The 11,477-nt window shown below is 35.8% G+C and overlaps 1 non-coding gene across 1 annotated transcript; it reads left to right on the top strand.

The window, feature by feature from the left end:
* Nucleotides 1-10,744: 10,744 nt before the first annotated feature.
* Nucleotides 10,745-10,815, top strand: Trnag-gcc (transfer RNA glycine (anticodon GCC)). The gene has a single exon. It is a non-coding gene; the product is annotated as a tRNA-Gly (tRNA).
* Nucleotides 10,816-11,477: the final 662 nt, after the last annotated feature.

Below are 11,477 nucleotides of genomic sequence, written 5' to 3' on the forward strand. Positions count from 1 at the left end.
GAGCCAGTAAGAGAAGGGTAGAAAGGCGTAGCACTCTTTCTGAAGCCAAGCCTGGGTCTCTTTGGACTTGTGGGTCGGCGTCAAGACCTTCTGTCACACTAAGGGTCTGCCAGCGACCACCTGATTGCATCAGGGGATCATCATACTCTTCAACACATCCAGATACACTTTGGTGTTGAATTTCAAGCCAATTTCGAAGACGTGAGGTGGCATGATGTAGCCCTCACTTAAAACCATACCAAAGATCATAATCGTGACCGGAAACTTTATTTTCAATACCCTGGATTCGTCCTTGTTATTCATACATCTCGCTCCTCAACTCCCAACAATCCCAGGTGGCAATTTGTTTGAAGTATAAAAATGTTAAAAACAAGTATTTTTGTTTCTCTCTCGCGTTATATTAAAAAAAAAACACGTGTTTATTCTGAAAGCCGCCATTAACATGGGGAGGTTGGGAGTGTTTATTCGTTGTAGGCATACCCGAAAACCTTTAAAGCGACATTACCAATAAAAAAAAAAAATACCAAAAAGGTATACCAAATGGAGTTTTTTTTTTCGTTTATTTCGTTTTTGTTAATAAAATGTGTATTTTTATTAACTTATTATATATAAAGAACATTTGTTGAATGTTATTAACTTATATATAAAAGTACGATTGTTGAATGTTATTAACTTATATATAAAAGTACGATTGTTGAATGTTATTCTTTCGATTACTTTTTATTTTTTTGGGGCACATGCGCAATTAAAAAAAATTAAGACGAAACGAAATTTAAATTTCGGGTCTATTTTAAAAACAATCGGAAAATAGGGCGTTCTCTGCAAGTTTTACCAAGTGATGAAAAAAAAAACCAACAAAAAAATACAAAACAAAAACAAAACAAAACAAAAAAAAAACCCACGAATTTAAAACGAACCATGCGGAAATAATAACGTTATTATATAAAAAAAACAATCCTAACACGGGGGAAAAGGGATGTTGGTTTCTCCCAACATGACTTTTTAAAAAATTATAAAATAAAATAGTCAATTTAAAACGGTAAAAGACTAACTTTTTTTTTTGCTTTGAAAATTAGTGACCATAAAAAGAGGATATTCGTTTCTCATTAATTGTTATTATACAGCGACACCAATTTTTTTTTTTTTTTATTAAACTCAAATTTTTATTAGCCATTTTCAATCTAAGGGATGGTCATGATGATAACGGCCGTTTTGACCGTTATCTTCGAACCGAATAATAATAATACTCTGGACTGTTCATAGGGTGGACTAAAGAAGAACTGAGACAGCTCGACCAGAAGACCAGGAAACTCATGTCCATGCACGACGTACAACACCCGATGTTGACTGACTCTATGTGAAAAGAAAAGACGGCGGGAAGAAACTAGTCCATATAAAAGACTGTGTGAATGACACCAAAAAAGAACTAGAAAAAAACATAATGCAAAACATTGAAAGAATAATCATGGCAGCGAGAGACATTGAAAAAACCCCCCAATAAAACAGAAAACAGAGAGACAAAGGATAAAAAAAGAAAAGAAAAATGGAAAGAGAAACAACTACACGGAAGATTCATAAGGATGACAAAAGATGAGATCAATGAAAACACTTCGGACATGAATGCGAAAAGAACATGTAAACCGATAAACTGAGTCCTTAATAACTGCAGCACTACATAACTCGATAAGAACAAACCACATCAAAGCAAAGATCAACAAAACACAAGAAAACAGCAAATACAGACCCTGCGGACAAAGAGACGAAATGATACACCATATAGTAAGTGAATGTAGCAAATTAACCCAAAAGGAATACAAGAACAGGCAAAACCAAGTGGGAAGGGCAGTGCACTGGGAATAGTGCAAATAACTGCATCTCAAACGCACAGACAAATGGCACAAGCATAAGTCAGCAACAGTAATTGAAAATGAGAATCACAAAGTCCTATGGGAGATGGACATGCACGCAGATAAATCCATCCAAGCAAGAAGATCGGATGTCGTAATAATTAAAAAGAAAGAAAAGTCCTGCGAGATCGTAGATTTTACTGTCCCAACTGACTACAGGGTAAATATCAAAGAAAAGGAGAAACGGAGCAAATACACAGATCTAGCCGGAGAGCTGAAAGGGATATGGATGATGAAAAAAATCAAGATAATACCTATAATAGTAAGAGCACTAGGAACAACTCCGAAAAACTTGGAGAAGAGAATGGGAGAAATAGAAATTAAAGGAATGGCTTGAAAGATGCAACGAATAACAATAATGAAAACAGCTGAAATATTAAGGAAAAGCCTGGAATGCGGAAACTAATAAATGAGCCACACGCGCGGACCAGACGAGCTGCTGCAGAGACAAAACACGAAACGTTAGAACATTGAAGCTGCACATCTATAGGTTCTCCATCACCCAATCAGCGTCCCCCCTCCAAAAGAATGATGCCAAATAGCCAAAAAGACTCAAGGAGGATGGAAAGACTGAGGAGAGAGTGCTGACCAGATCTCCGCTGGACAAATGCCAAGAGAACTGGTACCTTGGCGAGGCTTATTGCCACTCAAACTCCAGTGGAGACCAATGGCCGCTGCTAGCGAGAAATCAATGGTAAGCGGCTGTTGCGATAATGCAAATGTTATCGAAAGAGGTGGAGAGTACTGGAAATCTGGAGAGACCTGTTGTCACTCAGCTTCCAGGGAAGACTACAGGTTGTTCTCAAGGAGAAATCCATTATGACCTGTGTGAAAGCTCCTTCTGAGCCAATAATAATAATAATAATAATAATAACAACAATAATAGTAATAATAACGACAATAATAATAATAATAATAATAATAACAACAACAATAATAATAATAATAATAATAATAATAACAACAACAATAATAATAATAACAACAACAACAATAATAATGATAATAATAACAATAACAACAATAACAACAACAATAATAACAACAACAACAACAACAACAACAACAATAATAATAATAATAATAATAATAATAATAATAATAATAATTTTGTTGTTTTTTGTTCGTTTATAAATTATAAGTGGTACGAAATATTCTCGTGTCTGTTGCCGGCCATTTCAACCGTTTTGCACTGATTATCAAACGCGCAACGTATGAGTTTTCAAGTGGCCAGAAAGTTTGGTCTACTTGGATGCGACATCAGTTGACAAATCACGCCAAGATCCAGTTACCTTTGTAGAAGCAGAAGAAACCAAGTCGAATCTCTATACTATTCTGCTTGTTTTGTCATTATTAGGAAGTCCGTACATTATACTTTGAAAAAGGCCAAGTACAATTTTTGGAGGCTAAACGGCTTTACAAAAAGGCCAAATTCGCAAAATCTGGCCTTAAAAAGGTCAATCTGGCAAGCATGGACAAGAATCTGAGAGTGATCTCTCTTTGATGTAGCCTTGTTTTCAAATCTCATTATAATAAGAATATGATCAGCGTTGTAATGGCGTGAGAAAGTAACTCACAGTAATTTCTGACGTGCAGCAGTTCATCATTGAGAAAGAAGTCAGCGAAACGTTACGTAAAAATGGGAACATTCGAAAGAAATAGGACAAAAAAAAAGATTGTCTGCTGAAAGGTGCTGGGCGAAAGGAGTAAATTAAAGATTATAATGTGATTATAATCTTACAATGTGATTTTATTATTTATATTGAACTATGTAACACAATATTACTTTTTGAGTATTTATCAGTACTTATTAAATTATCTCGTTTGGATCAGTTCATTATTTAAAATACAATGAACAGTATTTTCATAGAAATGTGAATGAACTCATATTTGCTGCATGTTATTGGGTTTTCTTTTCAATACCTAATTTTTTTTTGTGTCATCCAAAATAATCTAAGTTTTATAAAAATATATTTGTTGATTAAATATATTTCTCATTCGAATTTCTTCTTCCAAGGCGATTCGCTATCACTATTTCTTCCCCCATCTTTCCTTTTCACATCAGTATCATGCTTTAAGCGTAGTGCATTGTACATAGTCATGAGTTCCCTGGTCTTCTGCTTTGGATTACTCAATTCTTCTTTGGTCCAACCTATAAACGGAGTATCTTACTAGTGACACTGTACATGCGTTTATACCTTTAATTAGATTTCTACTATATACTTTTGTTTCTAGGAGTTTTCTTGTTCTTCTTTTCCAATTTTCTCTGTCATTTCTGTTTCTTTAATGGCGTCTGCTTCTAGAATTCTCAAATATTTTTAGCTATCATTTTCACCTAGTGCCCTAATCTCACTTTGATTGGGTAGTTCGATTTTTTCTGTTGCTTCCAGTTTCCCCTTCTCATGATCAGCACGGCGCACTTTTCTATACCAAATTTTATTCAGACATCCTGGCTGAAGATTCTGGTTGTGTTTATCTGCACCTCGACTTCATTCTTGCTTTTTTGCGAACAGTTTTAGCTCATTCATATACATTAGGTGGTACATTCTTTCATCTGTATTAGTGATCTTGTATCAGGCCTGGTACTTTCTTAGTATATTGTTAAGGGTCACTATAGCTATGATAAACAGTAGGGATGATTCCTTACGAAGAGTGGCTGAAAATAGATCCAACCACCTGCAACAATTTTACCAATAACGAATGCAAAAACGAATAAAAGCTGTTCTAAAGGCAAAAGAAGGACATTCCAAATTTTGATTTTTAAAATAAATTTTTTAATGTTTACTCCACTATTTTTTACCTATGGCTATATATATATATGATGATTGCAACGTCTTGTCAGACGGGTGCCACTCCCTCAGAGATTTAAAATCCATGAGCCCAAATGTCTGAGGGAGTATCTATACAAATATGATGTTACAGAGTCTTAGCTTTGTACGACAGCTATGTCTCTCTCTCGGTTCAAAATGTTGAGATCCAGCAACAAGCAAGAGCAAGATAGCCAGCAACAAATTTAACTGCAGACCAGCTTAATGCGGGTACTGGTCTCCCGCTTTGTTTTTTAAATCAGAGATTTGCTTCTTCTAGAAAGGTTGCCTTCGCCACGGCTTACGGGAGCCCTCTCTACCCCAATACACATATACACACACACAAACATACACGGTGCTAGTTGGCCGTTGACCCAGAAAAAGAATATATATATATATAACCATGGTCAACATTATGTAACACCAATGAGAAATCGAAATTATGATTAAAACTTATATATATATATATATATATATATATATATATATATATATATACATATATATATATATATATATATATATATATATATATGTTGGTTGGTTGGTTGGTTGTTTTTGTTTTATGGCATATCAACCCGTTTCGGGTTATTTAATGCCGAATCCAAAGATTTTGAAGAAAATTTCTTTTTAATAGAATATATTTGTTGTTTTCACGTCGGTTTTTATTTAACCCATAGTTGGGACCCTAACAGGTACTACCACTCTGGGTCAGAGTGGACCTGGGAGCAATGGTAATTAAAGGGTGGCTCCACACTCCCCAAAGCACACAAGCTGGGGCCTCACCCCTGGATATAGTTTAAGGCCATATTCAGGACCCCCATTGAGGGACTTTTACCCTCTGCAGGGGGGCAGTCGGCGTATTCTAATGCCCCACCGACAGGGCCACCTATATATGTATATATATGTATGTATACGCACACACACACACACACACACACACACACACACACACACACACACATATATATATATATATATATATATATTGGATAATTATATTATATCATATTTAAAAAAAATAATATATATACCGTTCCTCATGCGAGAGTACCAAATTGGTTAAAGGGAAAATTATTCCCAACTCGCATTTAAGTAAAAATGCACTTTCGTAAATAATTGAAATCATTCAAAAACGTATCGCAAAAACAACACACACACACACACACACACACACACACACACACACACACACACACACACACACACACACACACACACACACACACACACACACACACACACACACACATATGATTACTTAATTTAATCACATAAATTAATATACGAAAGTATACATTTATGCGTAACTTTAAGTATTTACTTCAACAGTGCTCAATACGTAGGTAGAGCTAGGTAGTAAGTTATAAAAATATATATGCCACTTAAGCTGCACAGAATAGTCCGCGTTTCATCCCCGTTAGGATTCATCAGGATACAGAATATTCCGCGTTTCATCCACGCTAGGATTGGTCAGTCTGATGAATCCTAGCGTGGATGAAACGCGGAATATTCTGTGTAGCTTAAGTGCCATATATATTTTTATAACTTACTGCACACACACACACAACCATATATATATATAACTACTTAATTTACTCACATAAAATTGATATACGAAAGTATAGATTTATGTGTAAACTTTAAGTATTTACTTCAAAAGTGCTCAATACGTAGGTAGAGCTAGTTAGTAATTTATAAAATATATATGGCGATTAAGCTACACAGTGTAGCTTAATCGCCATATATATTTTATAAATTACTCTATATATATATATATATATATATATATATATATATATTATAAACGCGGAATATTCAGTGTAGCTTAATCGCCATATATATTTTATAAATTACTGTATATATATATATATATATATATATATATATATATATATATATATATATATATATATATATATATATATATATATATACTCGCATTTTGTTCGGAAAGGCGGAATATGTATTTTCACTTTCATTGCTAAGGAATGATTTGCACACACGTCCTCAAACTTCGCCGACAAAGCATTGGATATGGACGTAATCGTACACAAGCCTAGCACACAAACACACACGAGTAAATAAATACTTGCACTTTGAAACGCTATTTTCACAATGTCTATGTCGAGGAACGTACTTTCACTTCAGCGTTGTCGCTTAAGGCAAAAACAAAAGATTGCAAACAAAACAGAGGGCGGGTCATCTTAGAGGTCATCTTAGAGAACCGGACGTGTGCGACAAGACGATAAAGGTCAAGTGGGCCGAGAAAAAGAAAAAGAAGTAGAAAATTTTCCCTATTCGTCTGAAGACTAAAGAGATTTTCTCACGTTATATGAAACTAAAACAACAACAACAAAAAAAAAACAAAAACTTGTCTATGTGTATGGTGTCTATAAGCTGTTGGATTTCGGTATCGTTTTCATCGTACCAATCCTGATGTTTCCGCTTTTTCTGCCCTAGGATGCTTATACTGGAGTCTATGATGGCAGAGGACAGCTTGTCCCAGTGCTCTTAAGCGTCATGCGGATACTGCTTGGGCAGGTCCGCGCTAAGAGCCGCCCGGAGGTGTTGTTGGTAGGTGATATCGCCCAGCTGCTCGATGTTGAGCTTTGGTCGGCTCTGTCTTTTTTGCATCCTTTGCTTCCGCATTAAATGGATAGACATGATGGAGCGAATAAGACGGTGGTCGGTCCAACAATTTCTGTACTGGTCATTGCCCTGGTGTTCAGCACATCACAGCGGTCTTTGGCACCTGGACCACATACAGGAGGCACGTAAAAACCCAGGAGACGTACCACCAAAGATGCCTCCGAAAAATCCTCAAAATTAGTTGGAAGGACCGACGCACCAACACCAGCATCCTGAGTGAGGCTGACATTCCCACTATCACCGCTACTGTTGCTCAATGCCAGCTCAGATGGACTGGTCATGTTGTCCGAATGCCGGATCTCCGCCTCCCAAAACAGATTTTCTACTCTCAGCTTGTTGAGGGAAAGCGTGCACAGGGTGGCCAAAAGATGAGGTATAAGGACAACATCAAAGCAAATCTAAAGCGGTTTCACATGGACCTTGAAACATGGGAGGACGTGGCTTGGAGCAGGTTGGCATGGAGGAGTGCTGTCCACAAAGGTGCTGCGCTTTATAGTAGTGACCTAAATCAAGCTGCTGAGGATAAACGCAAGCACAGAAAGGACAGATTATCAACCTTTACACTGTGGGTGCTAATGTACGAAAGGGGCCCAAAATTTCTGGCCCTTTTTTTAGCCTCAGAAAATTTAGCTCACTTTGTATTAAGTGACTGGTGGATGCTTATGCAGTTTATCAAAGATATTAAAAAAACGAAGAAAAAGAAAAATCTCTATGATTTACGTGCACCTTATGGAATGCAGTTTTCATGAAAAAAAAATTGCTTCATTAGATTAAGTAGATTTTACACAGGACATCCAAATTTTACTGTCAAATGTCTACCCCTATCCTCACTAACCTCAAGGGTCTACGTCTTTCTTTTTTTAATCATCTTTTATTTTCCTTCTTCCTCGCTGTGACGTCACCTCGCACACGACTCGGTTATTTACATACAGTTGCCGCTGCTGTCATACGCGCGTGCGCGCTCTGTTACACTTTCTTTCCGTTACGAGAGACAAACGTTACCCAACGGAGAGTCTATAGTAAAGTTAACAAATAAATACTTATAGAAATCCACCCAATATGTAACACTGTGATGGTGGATTTCTATCAGTATATGGTGTCACAAAATAATATCACACATTTGTAGGTAAAAAAAATTAAATAAAGTAAATATATTTTATTTTTAAATGTACGTAAAATACCATTTTATTTTAATTAGGTAAAAATTCATTTATGATTGTATTATGCAATTTTTTAAGGAAATGTTCCTGAATGCATTTTTTATTTCTTTGTGTGGTGATATTGGTTGACCCGCAAGATCGCCTGCTTTAAACCCCTGTGATTTGTTCTTGTGGGGATATTTAAAGTCAAAACTATTCAGCCACCGCCCGCGATCTCTTGAAGAATTAAAACGAGTTCTTCGTTCTGAAATTGCTGCTATTCCACCCGAAATGATCAGTCGAGTTATTAAAAACTTTCGTGAACGTCTACAATCGTGTGTTAGCAATGAACGTCTGGCTGATTTAATATTTACGACTAAATGAAAATAAAATTGCGTTCTACGTACATTTAAAAATAAAATAATAGTTTCTTTATTTACTTGATACACAGATAAACCCATCCAAGCAAGAAGATCGGATGTCTTTTTTTTTTTTTTTTTTTTTTTTTACACAGTGAGCACCACTTATCAAGGCCCGGAAGCCACTCAGGGATAAGGGTTATTGCAAGTACATTAAGTTAGTGAGGAGATTTGCTGAAGTGTTTACTTAAGGGGGCGGTGTATTAGGAATTTGTTAACATTGGACTTGAAGACATCCAAATTTTAGTCCGGAGGGAAGCAGGCAGACGGAACAGAGTTCCACAGGCGTGCAGTTCTAAGAAAGAAGCTTTGTTCATGGAATCCGCGTTTTGATTTAGGCACAGATATAGAGTGGGGGAAATTTTTCACAGTGGATTCAGCTAGACGGGTGTTTCTCGTGAAAGATTGGCGAGGGGGGACCAGAGATTGGAGTTCAGACGAGCATCTGCCATGGAAATAACGATGTCGTAATAATTAACAAGAAAGAGAAGTTCTGTAAAATCGTATCAAAGAAAAGGAGAAACGGAGCAAATACACAGAGCTAGCCAGAGAGCTGAAAGGGATATGGATGATGAAGAAAATCAAAATAATACCTATAATAGTAGGAGCACTAGGAACAATCCCGAAAAATTTTGAGAAGAGAATCGGGGAAATTGGAATCAGAGGAATGACTTGAAAGATACAACACATGAACAAAGCTTCTTTCTTAGAAGTGCATGCCTGTGGACCTCTGTTCCGCCTGATTGATTCCCACCTGACTACAACCGCGATATCTTCAAGTCCAACATAAACAAATTCCTGATGAACCGCCTCCTTAAGTAGACACTTCATTAAATCTCCACACTAACGTACTGTACTTACAATAACCCTTATCCCTGAGTGGCTTCCGGGCCTTGATAAGTAGTGACCACCGTGTAAAAAAAAAACAAAACAAAAAAAAACAATAATGAAAACAGCTGAAATATTAAGGAAAAACCCTGGAATGCGGAAACTAATAAATGAGCCACACGCGCGGACCAGACGAGCTGCTGCAGAGACAAAACACGAAACGTTAGAACATTGAAGTTGCACATCTATAGGTTCTCCATCACCCAATCAGCGTCCCCCTCCAAAAAAAAATAATGATGCCAAATAGCCAAGAAGACCCAAGGAGGATGGAAAGACTGAGGAAAGAGTGCTAACCAGATCTCCGCTGGACAAATGCCAAGAGAAATGGTACCTTGGCGAGGCTTATTGCCACTCAAACTCTAGCTAGCGAGACATCAATGGTAAGCGGCTGTTGCTATAATAAATGTTATCGAAAGAGGTGGATAGTACTGGAAATCTGGGGAGACATATTGTCACTCAGCTTCCATATTTATTTATTTTTTTTTTATATTTTTTAAACCAAAAATGTGTCAGATCATTTTTTGAGCACCCTATGTTTTGTTTATTTTTGGACTTTTGAGTTATTATTGACACTACTCTGACGGCTCGTTTTCGTTGGTCATTTTGATTATCCAGCCACCACTGCTTATTTTTCGAACTAAATAAATGCTTAAAATTTCGTTCAAACAAACAAAACCTATCTAGATAAGTAGAAGAATAGCTCATCTTGCCTTTGGTAACATTTATTTGTTATAAATTTGCATCTTTTCAATTTTTTTTTATCGTTTGTTGACTAAATAACCCATTTCACCTCCAAAACAAATAAAATAACAAGATGAAATAAAGACAGATGAAAAACAATTGATTAATTTCTCTTAACCGTAACCATAGAACTACGCAAAATATATTTCAAAAACACTTGAATTAGTATAAATTTTCGCTAGAAAGTGTGAGCATCGGTGGTTCAGTGGTAGAATGCTCGCCTGCCACGCGGGCGGCCCGGGTTCGATTCCCGGCCGATGCATATAACAAATATTTTATTTCAACTCTAAGGGTATATATACATGTATATGCATATATATATATATATATATATATATATATATGCATATACATATACATATATATATACCCTTATATATATATATATATATACATATATATATATACCCTTATATATATATATATATATATATATATATATATATAAGGGTATATATATATATATAACCACTGAACCACCGATGCATGTATATATATATTGTATATACATGCGTATATATATATATATATATACATGCGTATATTTACATGCATCGGTGGTTCAGTGGTTTATTTCATTACAATTAAATTTACCAAAATGATCCAAGATGGTAAAACTAAAGTATATTATAAATATTAAAGAATTAATATTCATAAAGTTATCTCAGCCAGATGTAAAAGCTCGATAAAACCAAATAGGAGATAGAGCTTATAATACGAGCAAACAGTTAATAAAACATGTTAAAAAACACTTTGAAATGAGTTAAAAACATATTTAATCTGAAAAGGAAACACTTAATAAGTGGATAGTCCTTAATCCGCGGAGTTTCGAAGAAATACTTTCCTTCTCACCAGAGGGTAGGAATTAGCAAAATGCTGGATCGGTTTTTGCTTGCAAAAGTATTTGATGAAACAACAAGTAAG

Source organism: Euprymna scolopes, chromosome 22 (genome assembly GCF_053919585.1).
Source record: "Euprymna scolopes isolate OS-2025 chromosome 22, ASM5391958v1, whole genome shotgun sequence".
Classification (NCBI taxonomy): domain Eukaryota; kingdom Metazoa; phylum Mollusca; class Cephalopoda; order Sepiida; family Sepiolidae; genus Euprymna; species Euprymna scolopes.